This window comes from Salvia miltiorrhiza, chromosome 4 (genome assembly GCF_028751815.1).
Source record: "Salvia miltiorrhiza cultivar Shanhuang (shh) chromosome 4, IMPLAD_Smil_shh, whole genome shotgun sequence".
Lineage (NCBI taxonomy): Eukaryota > Viridiplantae > Streptophyta > Magnoliopsida > Lamiales > Lamiaceae > Salvia > Salvia miltiorrhiza.
This window is the reverse complement of record NC_080390.1, coordinates 17,108,348-17,123,892: the sequence shown is the minus strand read 5'-3', so window position 1 is coordinate 17,123,892 and position 15,545 is coordinate 17,108,348. Positions and strand designations below refer to the sequence as shown.

General features: G+C 41.7%; 1 non-coding gene across 1 annotated transcript; it reads right to left on the bottom strand.

The window, feature by feature from the left end:
* Nucleotides 1-8,767: 8,767 nt before the first annotated feature.
* LOC131024046 (small nucleolar RNA R71) lies at nucleotides 8,768-8,874 on the bottom strand. The gene has a single exon (XR_009101641.1). It is a non-coding gene; the product is annotated as a small nucleolar RNA R71 (small nucleolar RNA).
* Nucleotides 8,875-15,545: the final 6,671 nt, after the last annotated feature.

Below are 15,545 nucleotides of genomic sequence, written 5' to 3'. Positions count from 1 at the left end.
TGTGAGAGAGGAACGAGGACGGCGAGGTACATTTCTGGCAGGAATGGAGGGAGAGTGAATGGAGTGTTCAGCAGTGGGAGATTCAAGGGATTCTGACTCATTAGTTTCTGGAGAAGAAACAACAATTACCTTCGGTTTCTTGGAAGGCTTAGGTCCTCATTTAGCCACTTTAAAGAGTCGAAATCCATCAGTGAATTTCAGCATTTCCGGCCAGTAAATGAGAGAAAAATGCTTCGTCCCTTGGATGATGATTTGAGAGACTCTGTTTCCCTGTCGGAGTAAGTTGGCAGGCTAGGAATTGCGAGGCTCGCTGAAGAGAAGATCGAGGTAAGCCTGTTCCCAGTTGTAAGGTCCTTCCATCAAAAGAGCGGCAGAATGTTTTTATGGGGTTGAGACGCTTTATCTGGGGTTCCCGTTGTGCCAATCCAATATTTTTGAATGATCTTGCCTAGTAGTGAGTATATAAGTTGTAGAAGAGATAAGACAAGAGTCCCTTCAGTAGACTCGTTCGGTTCCCTCATTGCCATTTTGAGAGTGGCGTTGGCTTCCTCATTTGAGAGGGATGAGAGTGACAGACCACTGTTCGAGAGTTTGAACAGCTTTCTGACAATGCTTGAAACATTAAGAGTTTCCTCCTGTTCATCCGAGAGATCTGATAAGGTGTAGACTGTGATTGTGGAGAGGAGCTCGCCTGATTCGTTAAATCGCAAATTCTGATAGAATTGTTTGACTGCAACAGTGAGAAGATAATCCGCTTCTCTGGTTACAAAAGTCATCCATCGATGTTGAGTCAGAATCTCTTCCGCTTCTGCGTGTTCCGGCTTGGATTGAAACGATAGAGTGCCTACTGACTGTTCATATCTGATATCTTTGATGGAGCAGTCGATTTTCTTGGTGCCGGACTTCTTTCCATCAGATTTGGCCATTTTTATGTATCTGTAGAAGACAAATTTTGCACAGGACAATCTCACAGTAGGGTTATGTAGATTAACGGTTAGATTACATGCAAGAGAGAGAGAGTACAAAAGTGTTGATGAGATGAGAGAGAGACGTGGTGACTAAGTGTGATCGTGGAAGATGAACAGTTACTTAGGCCAATTGAAAAGACATTGGCGATTTGAAATCCGCGCGCCAAGTCGAATTTAATAATTTTTGAAATCTGTAATAAATGTCCGTCATATAAATTTATTAAAATAAGAGATTTTAAATGATGAAGAATATTTGGCGTAATCTCTAATAATGAAAAAGGGGCAGAAAAGGAGATCAAATCTTGCGAAGGTCAGAATAAGATATATTCAAAAGGTAATTTGAATAAGTCTTGTTCAGTAAGAAAAACATAGTCACCAATTTCAATAAAATATCATCTCAGTTTCTATCAGTTACAGTTACGACACTTCAGTCACATAAAAGTTATGTTCTGTAGGTAAGTTTCAGTCAAGTTCCCAACAATCAGTCATGATAAGGTGAGTGGTTCAATGGAACAGTAACTGTAGAAATTTTATTTTCATAATCTCATTGACTGATTAGAAAGATCAGTCAAGAAGGGCGACTTTAACTGGTTTAAAAGAACTAAGTTTCCCCTCAGTTTGACAACCAGTTTAATAAAAGAAAGGTTTACTGAAAAGGCTGTCAACGAGAGAAACACTAATAACCGATGATCTATCAGTTTCAAAGCATCAACAGTCAGAGTTGCAAAACTAGATCAATCAATCAATGAGCTTCTATTCAGTTCTGAAAACATCATTTACAAAATTACGAATTTTAAAGACAACTGACATCCTGCACCTTCCTTTGACTTCAGTCGATGCAAAGTCTCTTGCTTGTTTTCTTCTCTGGATTTTCAGATATCTCTGTAGCTTTCTTCTATTTTCCTTTCTTGTCTTCTTCTTGATTCTTGTGGTCGTGAGACTCAGGCATTGCATCGCCTTTGGTCTGAATTCCCAATTGATGTTGAAGATTAATAATCGCTGATTCAAGGAAGGCAAATTTGACCCTGAGATCGTAAGTCTCATTTTCTTGTGATAGCAGCCTTTCCTTTAACAGTTGGATTTCCTCATCAGAAGACGGTTTTGCTGACTTTGAAATTTCATCAGCTGAATCTTCATTCCTTGTGTTTTCATCTGTAGGATGAGCTTGACGGTTTGGAGACTCAAGGTGAGTTTCATCATTACTGTTGAGATCTTCCTTGAGAAGACCTTTGGAAATCGGATATTTTCTGAAGTTTGGAGACCAGTCATGGATTGCATCCCAGAGATTTGTGACTTTAAATTTTTCAAAGACACTGTCCTCGAGAGCTTCTATTTCAGAGTTTGTCAGAACTTCGTCAATTCCATGAAATTTGGATCTTGGCATAGTTTTGACAAAGATGAAGAAGAAGTAGCTGACGAGGTCTTGAAACTCTTCAGCATTTTTAGTTGCCATGATTGAAGAAAGGTGACAGAGATACAGTGTTGAGCAAGGAGCATCAGATAATTCTTGAGAAGTGCAAGTGGTGTCACTGTAGATGATGAAGCAACATTGATATTAGTTGGCTCGGCGAACATGACCTTTTTGTTGAAGCTTTCGAGACAAAATTGGAAGAATCCAATGAGAGGAGGATGCAGCTCTTCTGTTGGACTTTCCTCTTTATCAGCTGCTGGAGACTTGTTTGGTAGTTGTTTTTCTTTACTAGGAGAAGGATCAGCAGAGGATGATGGTGGTTGTTGAGAAGATTCACCAACTGGAATCGATAAATCCTCATATGTCTTCTTTGCAGCTTCCTCAATAAATTCCTTGGATTGTGACAGAGGAGAATCAAGATCAATCTTGACTGGAGTTGCGACTGTCGAGGTTTCTTTTGACTGAGCCTCGAGTTCTGTAGTGAACCTCTGTAGTTAAAACAGGGGTTTCACTGATCACACTGGGAAGAACTCTGACCGAGCTCTTTTGTCCTTCAAAAAGATGAATTGTTGAAGGAACCTTGGTGGCATTCTTCCAGAAGCATTGAATGGACCTAGTGCTGTGAAGGATGATGGAAGAAACTCTTGTTCCTTGACGCAGATGTTTAGAGGAGTGAGTTTTCCCCTTTTCTGCTGCTAGAATTTGAAGATAGGCCTTTTTCCAGTTGAATGGGCCTTCTTGCAGAAGTGCGATCAACACCAGTTTGTGAGGTCTGGACATGTGATCTGGTGAACCAAGAATACCGAACCAGCATCTTTTAATCATCTTGGCGATAGGTTTGAGATGAGAGTGCAGCCTGAACATGCTCAAGACGTCTTTGATGTTTGTCGTGGAAGAACCATCTTCTTTCAGGGCTACTCTCAAAAGAGTGACAGCTTCTTCATCTGTGAATGTGGGAATTGGTCCTTCAGAAGGAAGTTGAAAGATTTGTTTGACGGCCTCCAAGACATTGATCTCGATTTCAGTTGACTCCTTGAAATCTTCTGATGTGAAGATTTTAATCATTGCTAGATAGTCTCCAGTGGCCTGACGAATCTGTCGTTTGAGCTTTGTACAAATAAATAATCCTGTGCCCATAACTAGACTAGCTAGTGGTAAGTTCAGAGTCGAATCCACAAGGAACTGAGCAGTAACTCCTCCTGCAAGGGTGTCACTAAAAGGGTTTTGTTTTCTGCAGTGTTCTGACCAAAACGTGGTTATGGGCAGAACGGGTATCCAATCTAAGCTGAAATAACAAAAAAGATAAATCAAATAACAAAATAATTCTGACTTGGGTTCGAATCACTAAACATGAATTAACACTCGATCATTGGTGCAAAGATTAATCACTATATTCGCATACCAGTGGTTATAGGCATAAGAATTGTTGTGCCTCTATTGTAACTCGTCACGCACACAACAAACACCCTGCCCAATCTATCCTTTCAGTTTATGATCCCTTAGAAGGGTCAGCTAATGGAAATCAACTACCCCGGGCAACATCCACGCTTTCTGCGATGGCCTATCGCTAGTTGTGCTTTGCCCAGAATGCTTTAAGAACTAGATAGACCCACTTGACTCTTACGCCGATATTTCACAGCAGTCACGGCTCCAACAACAGTTGTACTATTTTGGAGGTCGATGGCAACTCGCCTTATACCCAAAGTATTAATTGTGACCAAAACTCCCTAATTAACTAGTGATCAATTAATTAACCAAGTTGTTAAAGCCTTATTGGAATCAAACCTAGTGTATCGGGAATATGTTCATATAGTTGTTATGCTCAAATTAGACCTCTCGAGTTTATTCATTCATGCTTAGATCATCTTCCCCAAATCAGAATATATACTTAGCCAACCATAACGTAAATAACACAAGCAAAAGATATAAAGGAAAACATTACTGGAATTGAAATTACTCAAATGAAAATGGAAGTACCTACGGCCGAAAGTGCCGTGAAAAATATAAACAGTAAAGTATGAGAAACTGCCCACAGCCTGGGCTAGCTTCAACTCTCAAACAATGCACAACAGGACGAAATTTCAGCACCCTTGGCTTGTGAAGCTCTTCGGGTATTTATAGGAGTCATTAGGGTTCGAAGGCCCAGCCCATGACTTGCGGCCGGATCCATGCAAGCATGGAGATGCGTATCCTTTTTCAGACCTAATCTTCATGAAGATATGTTTCCTTTTGGATAAGGCTGTGTTTTAGCCTTATCGGTCTCTTTTGGATAGCTGCCGCCTTCCGCCCTTTTCGGACTCCCACTTGCAATTCTTCCTCGCCCGTCTGTTGTGCCTCCGTCTTCTCTTGCCTTCCTTCCTTCTCTTGCCTGCCAGCTCTCGTGCGATACTTATTGGCATAAGGGGTGGTTTTTGCTTCCGAAATCCCTTTGCTTCCAGCACATAACTCTTTCACGAAAGGTGACAGCGCTTTCGACCCCTGGAGTGCTCGGAGGATTCTTCTGCTCGGCTGATTCCGCTGCTCGGAGGATTCCGCTGCCCGGAGGATTCCTCTGACAAAGCCGACTTCGCTGCTCTTGCGTCCAGAGGAACGGACCTCCGCTCTGGCGTCCAGAGGAATGGCTTCCCCTCTGGCGTTCAGAGGAATGGCTTCCCCTCTGGCGTTCAGATTTCTCTGGCAAAGCCGACTCCGCTGCTCTGGCACTTTGAATCCTCTGGCAGCTTGATTCCTCTGGCCTTTTGAATCCGCTGGCGGCTTTGATTCCTCTGGCCTTTTTGAATCCTCTGGCACTCCGTTTCTCTGGCATTTTGAATCCACTGGCACTCCGTTTCTCTGGCATTTTGGCCTCTTTCCCACAAGCTGGTCCCTGCCATTGAACTACGCCCTCCCAGGCGACCAAACGACACAAACGCAAGGAAAAAGACTCGATCTAGACTTAAAACACACAAAAAATACAGAGCACAAACTTGGGCTCATCATGGCCCCATCAATCTTTAAAGTGTCGTTGAATTTCTTGATGGTTTGATCATCAAGCAAGAGGCTTGGTGTTGATTGCAAGAAACTGATCCATCCATGTCTTTTCAAGATCTCATTGATCTTGCTTTGTTCAGGGAGTTTCTGAAGAGCCTCAGGAGTGACGATGGATTCGTAGCAGACAACTTGTTGAGAGACGGATTTTGAAGATTTTGCCATGAGTAGTTTGTGATATGAAAGGTTTCTGCAAAAATCTTGAGAATTTCTCACAGAAGATGAACTGTGGATTTCACGGTGAGTCAAGAAGAAAGAAGACACACTTTGATTTGAGATGAAAGAGTTCTCAGAGATTGAGTAAATCCTTTGCAGAAGATGAAACTAGTTTGAAGAGAATATGGAAGATCGTGCACAAGGCGGTTTCAATGATCTTTTGAAATCCATGCAAATAGAGACGTGACACGTGTGGATCAATCCGCTTGTTAGTAAAAAGGGCGGGATCGTGTGAACGTGTGACAACCATATTTAGACGTAAATTCTAAAGATCATTTCTAAAGATCATACTCCCTCCGTCCCAATAATCTTGTCCCACTTTCCTTTTTGGTTTGTCCCAATAATCTTGTCTCATTTCCTTTTCAGGTAAATTTTAAGGGCTAATTAACTTATACTTAAACAAGATTTTAATTAAACTCCCCCTCTAAATTCACGTCTACCCATCTACGGCTCTCTCTCTACCACCTCCCCCTTCTCCCTCTCTAAATCCGCTCTACCATTTTCCCTCTGTAAATCTACCGGTGCCGCCACTCCCTTCCTCTATATTTCGCCGGCGCCGCCTTCCACTTTCCCCATCTGTAAATCCGCTGCCCTCTTCCCCCTCTGTTCCGCCGCCACCGCCGTTTCCCCACTTTCCCCTCCGTAAATCCATCGAGCACAGATCTAAGCCCTAAACTCCCCCTTCTCTTGCCTCTCTCTCTTCTCCACCCTCCATACTCGCGTCTGATTTATGCTTAATTTACACTATTTTTTAGGGGTTTGTATGTGCGTGTTTTAGGATAATCTTCTGGAATTTGGTGCGTTTTATGGTGTATTCTATGCTTTGCAGGAGATTTAGGCTTACCAGATGAAAGAATGCAATTTTGGAGAATTTTGGATTAATTAGGCGTTTTCTAAGTGTTCTGGAATGCCAGAGCAGAGGGATCAAAAGCCAGTCCAGAGAAATCCGCGGAATATCAGAGAAGCGGAGCCGACATCTCCAGAGCAGAGAAATCACCGTTCCTCTGGCACCAGAGATATCAATGTCAGAGGCGTGTCAGAGGCGAGATCCATTTCTCTGGCGAAGTCAGAGAAGTCATATCCAGCAAAGTCACAACCCAGATCAGAGAAATCGTCAAGAACAGAGAAGTGCCAGAAGAGCCGAAGATCAGAGCAGAGAAGTCATTGCAGAGGGATCGAGTCCCCGCTGCCAGAGAAGTCAATACCTAATTTTCAGAGGAGTCACCGTTCCTCTGGAGAAGGCCAGAGCGGAACCCATTCCTCTGGCGAGGCCAGAGAGATCAACCATTCCTCTGGCGCAACCCGTTCCCCGAGAGACATCCATTCCTCTGGCGAGAATGGGCAGGCAGCGAGAGTGGGAGTGTTTTCAGTGCGTGCATCCAGTTGGAAAGTTGCCTTGTTTTACACGATTCTATTACCTTTAGAATTCTATTTCCTTTTGGAATTCTACTTTGCATGGCAACTCCTATGGTGATTTGAAGGAAATCTGAAGCTTATAAATAGGTCCTCTTTTGACCTAAGGAGATCATCAGACGGCAGACACCCGAAAACCTTAGTATTCATACTTTAGTTTTTAGCTTTAGAATTTTATTGCTTTCTAGTTTTCAAGGCTTGGATCAAGATTGAAGATTCAAGTCGCTACTTCAGTTTTTATTTTAGTTTTTATACAATTCAGTTTTTATAATTGCATTCTATTTATTTATGTTTATGTTTGATTTCATTATGTCTGGCTAGTCTTTTATTCTGAACCTAGGGTTTGTACATAGCTAATTAATTATGTGTTTCTGATTTATTGATATCAATTTGCCCTCCAACTTATGATTCATGATTCCTGGTGCTTAATCTCTTGTGAATTATCTGATCAATGATTTACATGTCTAGCTGTTCAGTTTGAGTCTTGAATGCGATAATTGTTCAGCCGATTCAGGAATGCATGATATAGTATTATCCTTGAGTCTTGAATGCGATAGGTGAACCTATAGGAAGCTATTCTTTATGTGCTATTTGGAGTTAATTTATTCCTTGGAGTCTTGAATGCGAAAAGGGGTTTATTAATCTACGTTCATAGGTGGTCGTTAGAGACGCTTGTGAATAATATAGTGATCTTTCATCAGGGTTGGATTAAAATTGGTAATTGAATCAATAGGTTAAATGCATATAGTTGATTTGTGAAAGTACATCCCTAGGGTCAGAGTTTTCCTTATATTTGAGTTAGTTATCGTTATTTATATGTTCTTTAGTTTTATTTGGTTAAATTTAGTTCGAGTTTCACCTTCATTTTTGTTTTGCCTGAATATTACTAGAGTTTAATTAGGATTACTTAGAGTGATCCGTTATAATAGTCCCTGTGGATACGATACTCGGTTACTTTTTACTTGCTACAATTACCTGTGTTAGTTGCAGTTTTTGTTGCTAAGAAATTAGTGATCAACTTTTTGGCGCCGTTGCCGGGGATTATTTAGAATTTACTTTAATATTTCTGATTAGACTTAAGCATTATTTCAGGCGTTATATGTTTTAATTTTATTTTATTTTTAGTTTTTAAAATTTCTGTTTTTGTTTGTTGTCTCAGGCGTGTATGATCACGAGATCCAAAGGAAAGGAACATCTAGTGCCTTTGAACTTGGAAATCGAAAAGCAATACAAAAGAGACAACCGCGAAAAGAAAAAGCTAGCAATGGCAGAGAATAACATGGACCTTCAAACTCTTGTGGAAGTCGTGACAAACCTTCAGAGGCAACTAGATGAAGAAAGAGAGCGCAACCGGGCTCCTCCACCAGAGCCACCACTGAATCACATGTATCAGCCTCGAGTTGATCAATTTCAAGGAGGCAAATGGGGACCAACTGTGCAAGCCAACACATTCGAGCTGAAGCCGGGATTGATAAACATGGTGCAAGCTGAGCAGTTTAGTGGAGCGGCTTCTGAAAATCCGCATGCTCACATTACCCAGTTCCTAGATATCTGCGACACTATTAAGCAGAATGGAGTGCCACCTGATGCCATCAGAATGAAGATGTTTGGATTCTCTCTCAGGGACAGAGCGAAGGAGTGGTTCAAGAGTCTGGACAGAGGTGCTATTACTGGATGGGAGGATTTGTGTAGAGCTTTCCTAGCAAAATACTTTCCTGCCTCTAAAGCTCAGAAAATCATTGCGGAGATTTCTCACTTTTCCCAGCTAGGAGATGAGACCATTCATGATGCCTGGGAAAGATTTCGTGAGCTGCTCAGGAACTGTCCACAACATGGTTTCACGGAGGATCAGCAAATCATTCACTTTTATAATGGTTTGACTGGTCTGACAAAAAGTATGGTGGATGCCACTGCAGGTGGATGTCTTCTCCATAGAAACACAAAGGAGGCATATCGTGTGATAGAAGAGATGGCCTCCAACAGTTATCAATGGCCGAATGACAGAAGTTCCACGAGAAGAATTGCAGCTGTGAATGAGGAGAGAGATAATTTTAAAGAGAAATATGAAGCTCTTCAAAAGCAGTATGAGTTGGAGAGAAAAGCATTGCTAGCTAAAATTCCTCAGCAGCCGATTTTATCCGATGTAACACAGTTTGAAGATGCTAATTTTGTCCAACAGCAGTACCAATTCAATAGACCAAACTATCAGGGACATCAGGGTGGAAATCCACCGTATCATCCCAATAATAGGAATCATCCAAATTTTTCCTATTCAAATCCCAACAATGCTGTGCAGCCTCCACCTGGGTTTTCTGTGTCTAGTGGAGGAGTCATCAATGAGCCGAAGAAGGATTCACTAGAGGAGATGATGAAGCAAGTGTTGGTGAAGGTGACCGGGATGGAGGCAAACTCGGCAAACATGGGGACCAAAATTTCCAACATGGAGCAAAAATTTTCAGCATTGTCTAAGCAGGTGCAGATGTTGGAGACTCAAGTTGGTCAGATGGCCAACCAAGCAGCTGCGCAGAACAAGCCAGGCCAACTTCCTAGCAACACTCAGTTCAATCCGAAGAGCCAACATCAGCAGCCTCAGCAAAATCAGCAATGTCATTCCATCCGGGTGGTTGATAATCTAGTTGAGGATCCAGAGCAGAGGAATCAAGAGCAGCGGGATCCAGAGCAGAGGGTTCCAGAGAAGCGGGTTCCAGAACAGCGAAATCACTCAGAGCAGAGGAATCCTCCAGAGCAGCGGAATGGCAAGGAAAAAGGTGTCGAGATTTTTGAGGAGGATGATTTGGAGACGATTGTATGCGATTCGCCACCAATTTCTAAGGTGTCGAGTTCTTCTGCAGTTAAGGAGCCCATCCCTAATCCCACATTTCCCAGGCCAGAGTACAAGCCTGTGGCGCCTTTCCCGAATCACCTGGCAAAACCAAGATTAGATGAGCAAAGCTCCAATTTTTTGGAGACATTTAAGAAGTTGGCTGTGAATATTCCTTCCGTGGAGATCTTGAGAAACAAGCCAAATGTGGTGCAAATTGTGAAGGCTGTGATGGAAAAGAAGCGTGCATTCAATGAAATTGAGGAGGTGCTCGCAGTGAAGGAGTATCAGCTGCCTCCAAAGAGAGAAGATCCGGGCAGTTTCAATATTCCTGTGAAGATTGGGAAGTCATTGTTTGAGAAAGTGCTGTGTGACACCGGAGCAAGCATAAATGTCATGCCTCTTAAAGTATATAGGAAGTTGCAGCTGGGGGATTTGAAGCCAACCGACAAGACAATTCAACTGATTGATAAGTCTTGCTCTAAACCTCTAGGAGTTGCGGAAGATGTGCTTGTGAAGGTGAGTGATTTTTTCTTCCCAGTCGACTTTGTAGTGTTGGATATTCCGGAGGATCCAAAGATGCCTTTGCTGTTAGGGAGACCTTTCCTTGCCACATGTGGAGCAAAGCTAGATATGCAAATGGGGACGATGATATTGGGAGCCTATGGGGAAACGGTGATCTTCAAGAAACCTCCACCAAAGGAAGTTCCCCAGAACGAAGTGATTAATTTGGCTGACAGTTTTCTAGCAAATTCGGAGGATGAAGAGGTTGCGAAAAATGAGCTGCCCAAGTATGAAGCCAAGGAAAAAACTCCAAAACCAAAAGAAGTTCTGACTTTTGAGATGTGTTTGTTTTTGGAGCATGATGGGGGGTCTTTGAAAACCCATACCCCCAAGAAGAAGAAAGTGAAATTCCGAATTTTTCGGAATAAGAATGAGAAGGGGGCAATGCTGGTGGAGGATGTCCGAGCCAAGAGAAGTGTTTTGGTGGAGAGGGCACCCAAGAGTAGAAAAGCCTTCCGATGGTTAGAATGTTGTTTCCGACCTCCATGAGTTTTTGAGGTATCGTCGAGCTCTAGACGTTAAATTAAGCACTTGTTGGGAGGTAACCCAACTATTTTTCTTTGTTTTGTTTTCCTTCCTTTTAGTTTCGTTGTGTTTTGTTTTGTTTCTTTTGTTTCTTTGTTTAGTTTGGGGGCAGGTGTTCTCTGCCAGATTTCTGGTGGTTTTAATGTTCCAGCGCGGCCATTTTTCTCACTGCACTTTTCCACGCTGCACATATCCAGCGGAGCCACTCAATTCGCTGCCCCGTTAAGCGCTGCTCTGCCAGCGATATGCTTATCCGCGCTGCGCCGCCAGAGAAGTCACTCTCACCTCTGAAACAGACCGCAAACCCTCTTCTTCACCACTTCACCCGATGATTCAGTTTTTCATTGCCGATAATCAGGGACGTTTTCTACACTCTTAATATTTCTTTTATGCCCTGAGGACATGGCATGCTTTAAGTGTGGGGGAGTGGTGTTTTGTGCGTATATTTTTTTGAAAAATTGGGCGAAATTGATTTTTCTATGCTTAGTTTTTGGTCTAGAATCTAGCTAATTTTTATGAATTTGTGGAAGAGAAGATGGTTTTCAATGTGCATTTCGGGTTTGTGAATGAATGGAGGATGTTCTTGTTTTACCTTTGATATATGTTTCTTGATTGTGCAAAGAATTATGAGTTTTGTTGCAACACTTTTGTAAGTTAGTAAAACGTGATTTGTCCGGTAGATGCTAGAAGGAGTGTTGTCATTGTGATTGCCTACGATCGTATCTTATCTGTGAAATGTGAAAAAAAATGTTGGACGAATTGCCAACTTCAAAATTGCCAGCTCTGAAACATCTGGCCTGTTCTATAATGTGATAGCTCTGAGTCTCTGCTCCTCTAGTCTAACTATGAGCATGGGAAACCACGTGGAAATACTTTGGATTACATCCAAATGGTTTTCTTTCATGAATTATGGCTCAACTGTCGAAAATCTCAAGCACACAAAGTGTGAAAAATGGTGATATTGATTATAAAGGCGATCACATTAGGGAATTCACTTCTAGCGGAGAATTGGGTCTGATCGAATTACTTGCATTACTCTTTTGTTGCTTCTTAAACTTTGAGTTACTTGCATGACCGAGAGATGTATGTTGATTGTAAAGTTTTGAATTGACTTTGTGAATGATGGGATGGAAATAAACGTTGTTGAAATCAATCTCTTCCTAGGATTCATGTAGATTTTGCTTGAGGACAAGCAAAAGGCTAAGTGTGGGGGAGTTGATTTATGCTTAATTTACACTATTTTTTAGGGGTTTGTATGTGCGTGTTTTAGGATAATCTTCTGGAATTTGGTGCGTTTTATGGTGTATTCTATGCTTTGCAGGAGATTTAGGCTTACCAGATGAAAGAATGCAATTTTGGAGAATTTTGGATTAATTAGGCGTTTTCTAAGTGTTCTGGAATGCCAGAGCAGAGGGATCAAAAGCCAGTCCAGAGAAATCCGCGGAATATCAGAGAAGCGGAGCCGACATCTCCAGAGCAGAGAAATCACCGTTCCTCTGGCACCAGAGATATCAATGTCAGAGGCGTGTCAGAGGCGAGATCCATTTCTCTGGCGAAGTCAGAGAAGTCATATCCAGCAAAGTCACAACCCAGATCAGAGAAATCGTCAAGAACAGAGAAGTGCCAGAAGAGCCGAAGATCAGAGCAGAGAAGTCATTGCAGAGGGATCGAGTCCCCGCTGCCAGAGAAGTCAATACCTAATTTTCAGAGGAGTCACCGTTCCTCTGGAGAAGGCCAGAGCGGAACCCATTCCTCTGGCGAGGCCAGAGAGATCAACCATTCCTCTGGCGCAACCCGTTCCCCGAGAGACATCCATTCCTCTGGCGAGAATGGGCAGGCAGCGAGAGTGGGAGTGTTTTCAGTGCGTGCATCCAGTTGGAAAGTTGCCTTGTTTTACACGATTCTATTACCTTTAGAATTCTATTTCCTTTTGGAATTCTACTTTGCATGGCAACTCCTATGGTGATTTGAAGGAAATCTGAAGCTTATAAATAGGTCCTCTTTTGACCTAAGGAGATCATCAGACGGCAGACACCCGAAAACCTTAGTATTCATACTTTAGTTTTTAGCTTTAGAATTTTATTGCTTTCTAGTTTTCAAGGCTTGGATCAAGATTGAAGATTCAAGTCGCTACTTCAGTTTTTATTTTAGTTTTTATACAATTCAGTTTTTATAATTGCATTCTATTTATTTATGTTTATGTTTGATTTCATTATGTCTGGCTAGTCTTTTATTCTGAACCTAGGGTTTGTACATAGCTAATTAATTATGTGTTTCTGATTTATTGATATCAATTTGCCCTCCAACTTATGATTCATGATTCCTGGTGCTTAATCTCTTGTGAATTATCTGATCAATGATTTACATGTCTAGCTGTTCAGTTTGAGTCTTGAATGCGATAATTGTTCAGCCGATTCAGGAATGCATGATATAGTATTATCCTTGAGTCTTGAATGCGATAGGTGAACCTATAGGAAGCTATTCTTTATGTGCTATTTGGAGTTAATTTATTCCTTGGAGTCTTGAATGCGAAAAGGGGTTTATTAATCTACGTTCATAGGTGGTCGTTAGAGACGCTTGTGAATAATATAGTGATCTTTCATCAGGGTTGGATTAAAATTGGTAATTGAATCAATAGGTTAAATGCATATAGTTGATTTGTGAAAGTACATCCCTAGGGTCAGAGTTTTCCTTATATTTGAGTTAGTTATCGTTATTTATATGTTCTTTAGTTTTATTTGGTTAAATTTAGTTCGAGTTTCACCTTCATTTTTGTTTTGCCTGAATATTACTAGAGTTTAATTAGGATTACTTAGAGTGATCCGTTATAATAGTCCCTGTGGATACGATACTCGGTTACTTTTTACTTGCTACAATTACCTGTGTTAGTTGCAGTTTTTGTTGCTAAGAAATTAGTGATCAGCGTCGCCCTCCCATCTCCCCCGCCCTCTCACCTCTGCCCTCTCGCCAGCGCCACTCACCTCTGTCCCATGACACCACTTCCCTCTCTCCCCCCCTTTCACTCCTCTGAACCAGTCGCCATCAGCTTCCCTTCGACGAAGCAGCAGCGACGGGTTGCCGTCTCCACCTCTCCCTCTGCCTCCGAGCCCTAAATCCCAAAACCAAATGCCATCCCTTCGATTCCGGCGATTGTACAGCCATAGGGCTGCCACCGCGGTGCCTTCTCCCGGTTAGTGAAGACGATGGAAAATTTGTTGGAAGAAATTTAGCTTTTATGTTCTAGATATTTGTTGAAGAAATTTGGTTTTTCTGTTCTTGGCTTTTCCAGATTTTGTTCTTGGTTAATGAAGATGATGAAAAATTTGTTCTTGGTTTTGTGTTCTTGGTTAGCAAAGACGAAAATTTGTTCTTGGTTTTCTTCTTGGTTTTGTGTTCTTGGTTCAATGTTCTGGACGGAGAGAGGCGGCGATGAGGCTGGAGGCCGTGCCGAGCCGAGGAAGGAGGCGGCGCAGGTGTGGCTCCGCCTATTGTAGCCGTCGCCGGGGAGATGAGGAAGAAACAAGGATAATTTTAAGATATATTTAATTGCTTCTTAAACATGTGGAACCTTCTAGTTGATAACACTAATTTAACACTTCTTAATCTCCGTTCCCAAAAGAAAGGGGACGACATTATTGGGACGGATGGAGTAATTCAAATAAAGGAAATGAAATCATCATTACAAACCAGTCCTAGTAACAGTTTTCTAAGGAGAGAAGGTAAATAAAAAATAGTCATTAGACTTACAAGCAAATTGAGATAAACTTACACGTCAGCCAGTTTTGAATTGGACGTTTAAAGCAGTGGAAGTTCCCCCTTTAAAAGATGACTGATTCTTCTTTGAGCATTTTGGTTTTGACTGTTACTACACCTGCTTCCCTTGTTTCATCTTTCTTCTGATCTGCAGTGATGTCTCGTGGATCACCTTTTCGAATACTTCTGATGTCTTCTTGAATTCCTTTTCTGCTTTTTCAAGAAGAGGTAGAAGTTCCTGCTTTTGAAACTGTAAGAGTTTCAGTCTGTTGAACAGTCTGCGTTCTTGAATACTTCTTCTATCAACTTCGACTTCATCTGAGAGATAGTACATGACATTTTCTCGAATGTCTTGAACAATCTGCGTTCTTGCATGTAATATTGTTGTATAAAGTTGCAATGGTAAAAGAAAAATTACAAAATGCATGAAATGTTAGCCAAAAATGGAAGCCAAAGTTGACAAGATCAACATAATCAATTTTGATAAACAAAATGCATTTTATGCAGCTTGTGAAGGAATATTAAATTGAATTAACGTTCGACTTGCCCGATGATCGTTTCTTGGATTATTATTAATTCATCATACAACGATTAATCTTAACATGCTCCTATGAATTTAACAGCTGCACACAAGTGTTAGGACTTACTTACTTGTGAATCTGATGCACATGTGATTGATGATTGTATCGAACAACTCCAGTTCTGATCTTCTGGACTGTATCCCGCTCTAGTCTCACCGTTGGATGGACAACGAACTGTGAGAAAACCCAAGCCAGAGAGTATCCCACGTTACCTGCACCTCCCTCAGTTCTCAAACCCTAATTAATTATCAGTGTGTATTTCCTGA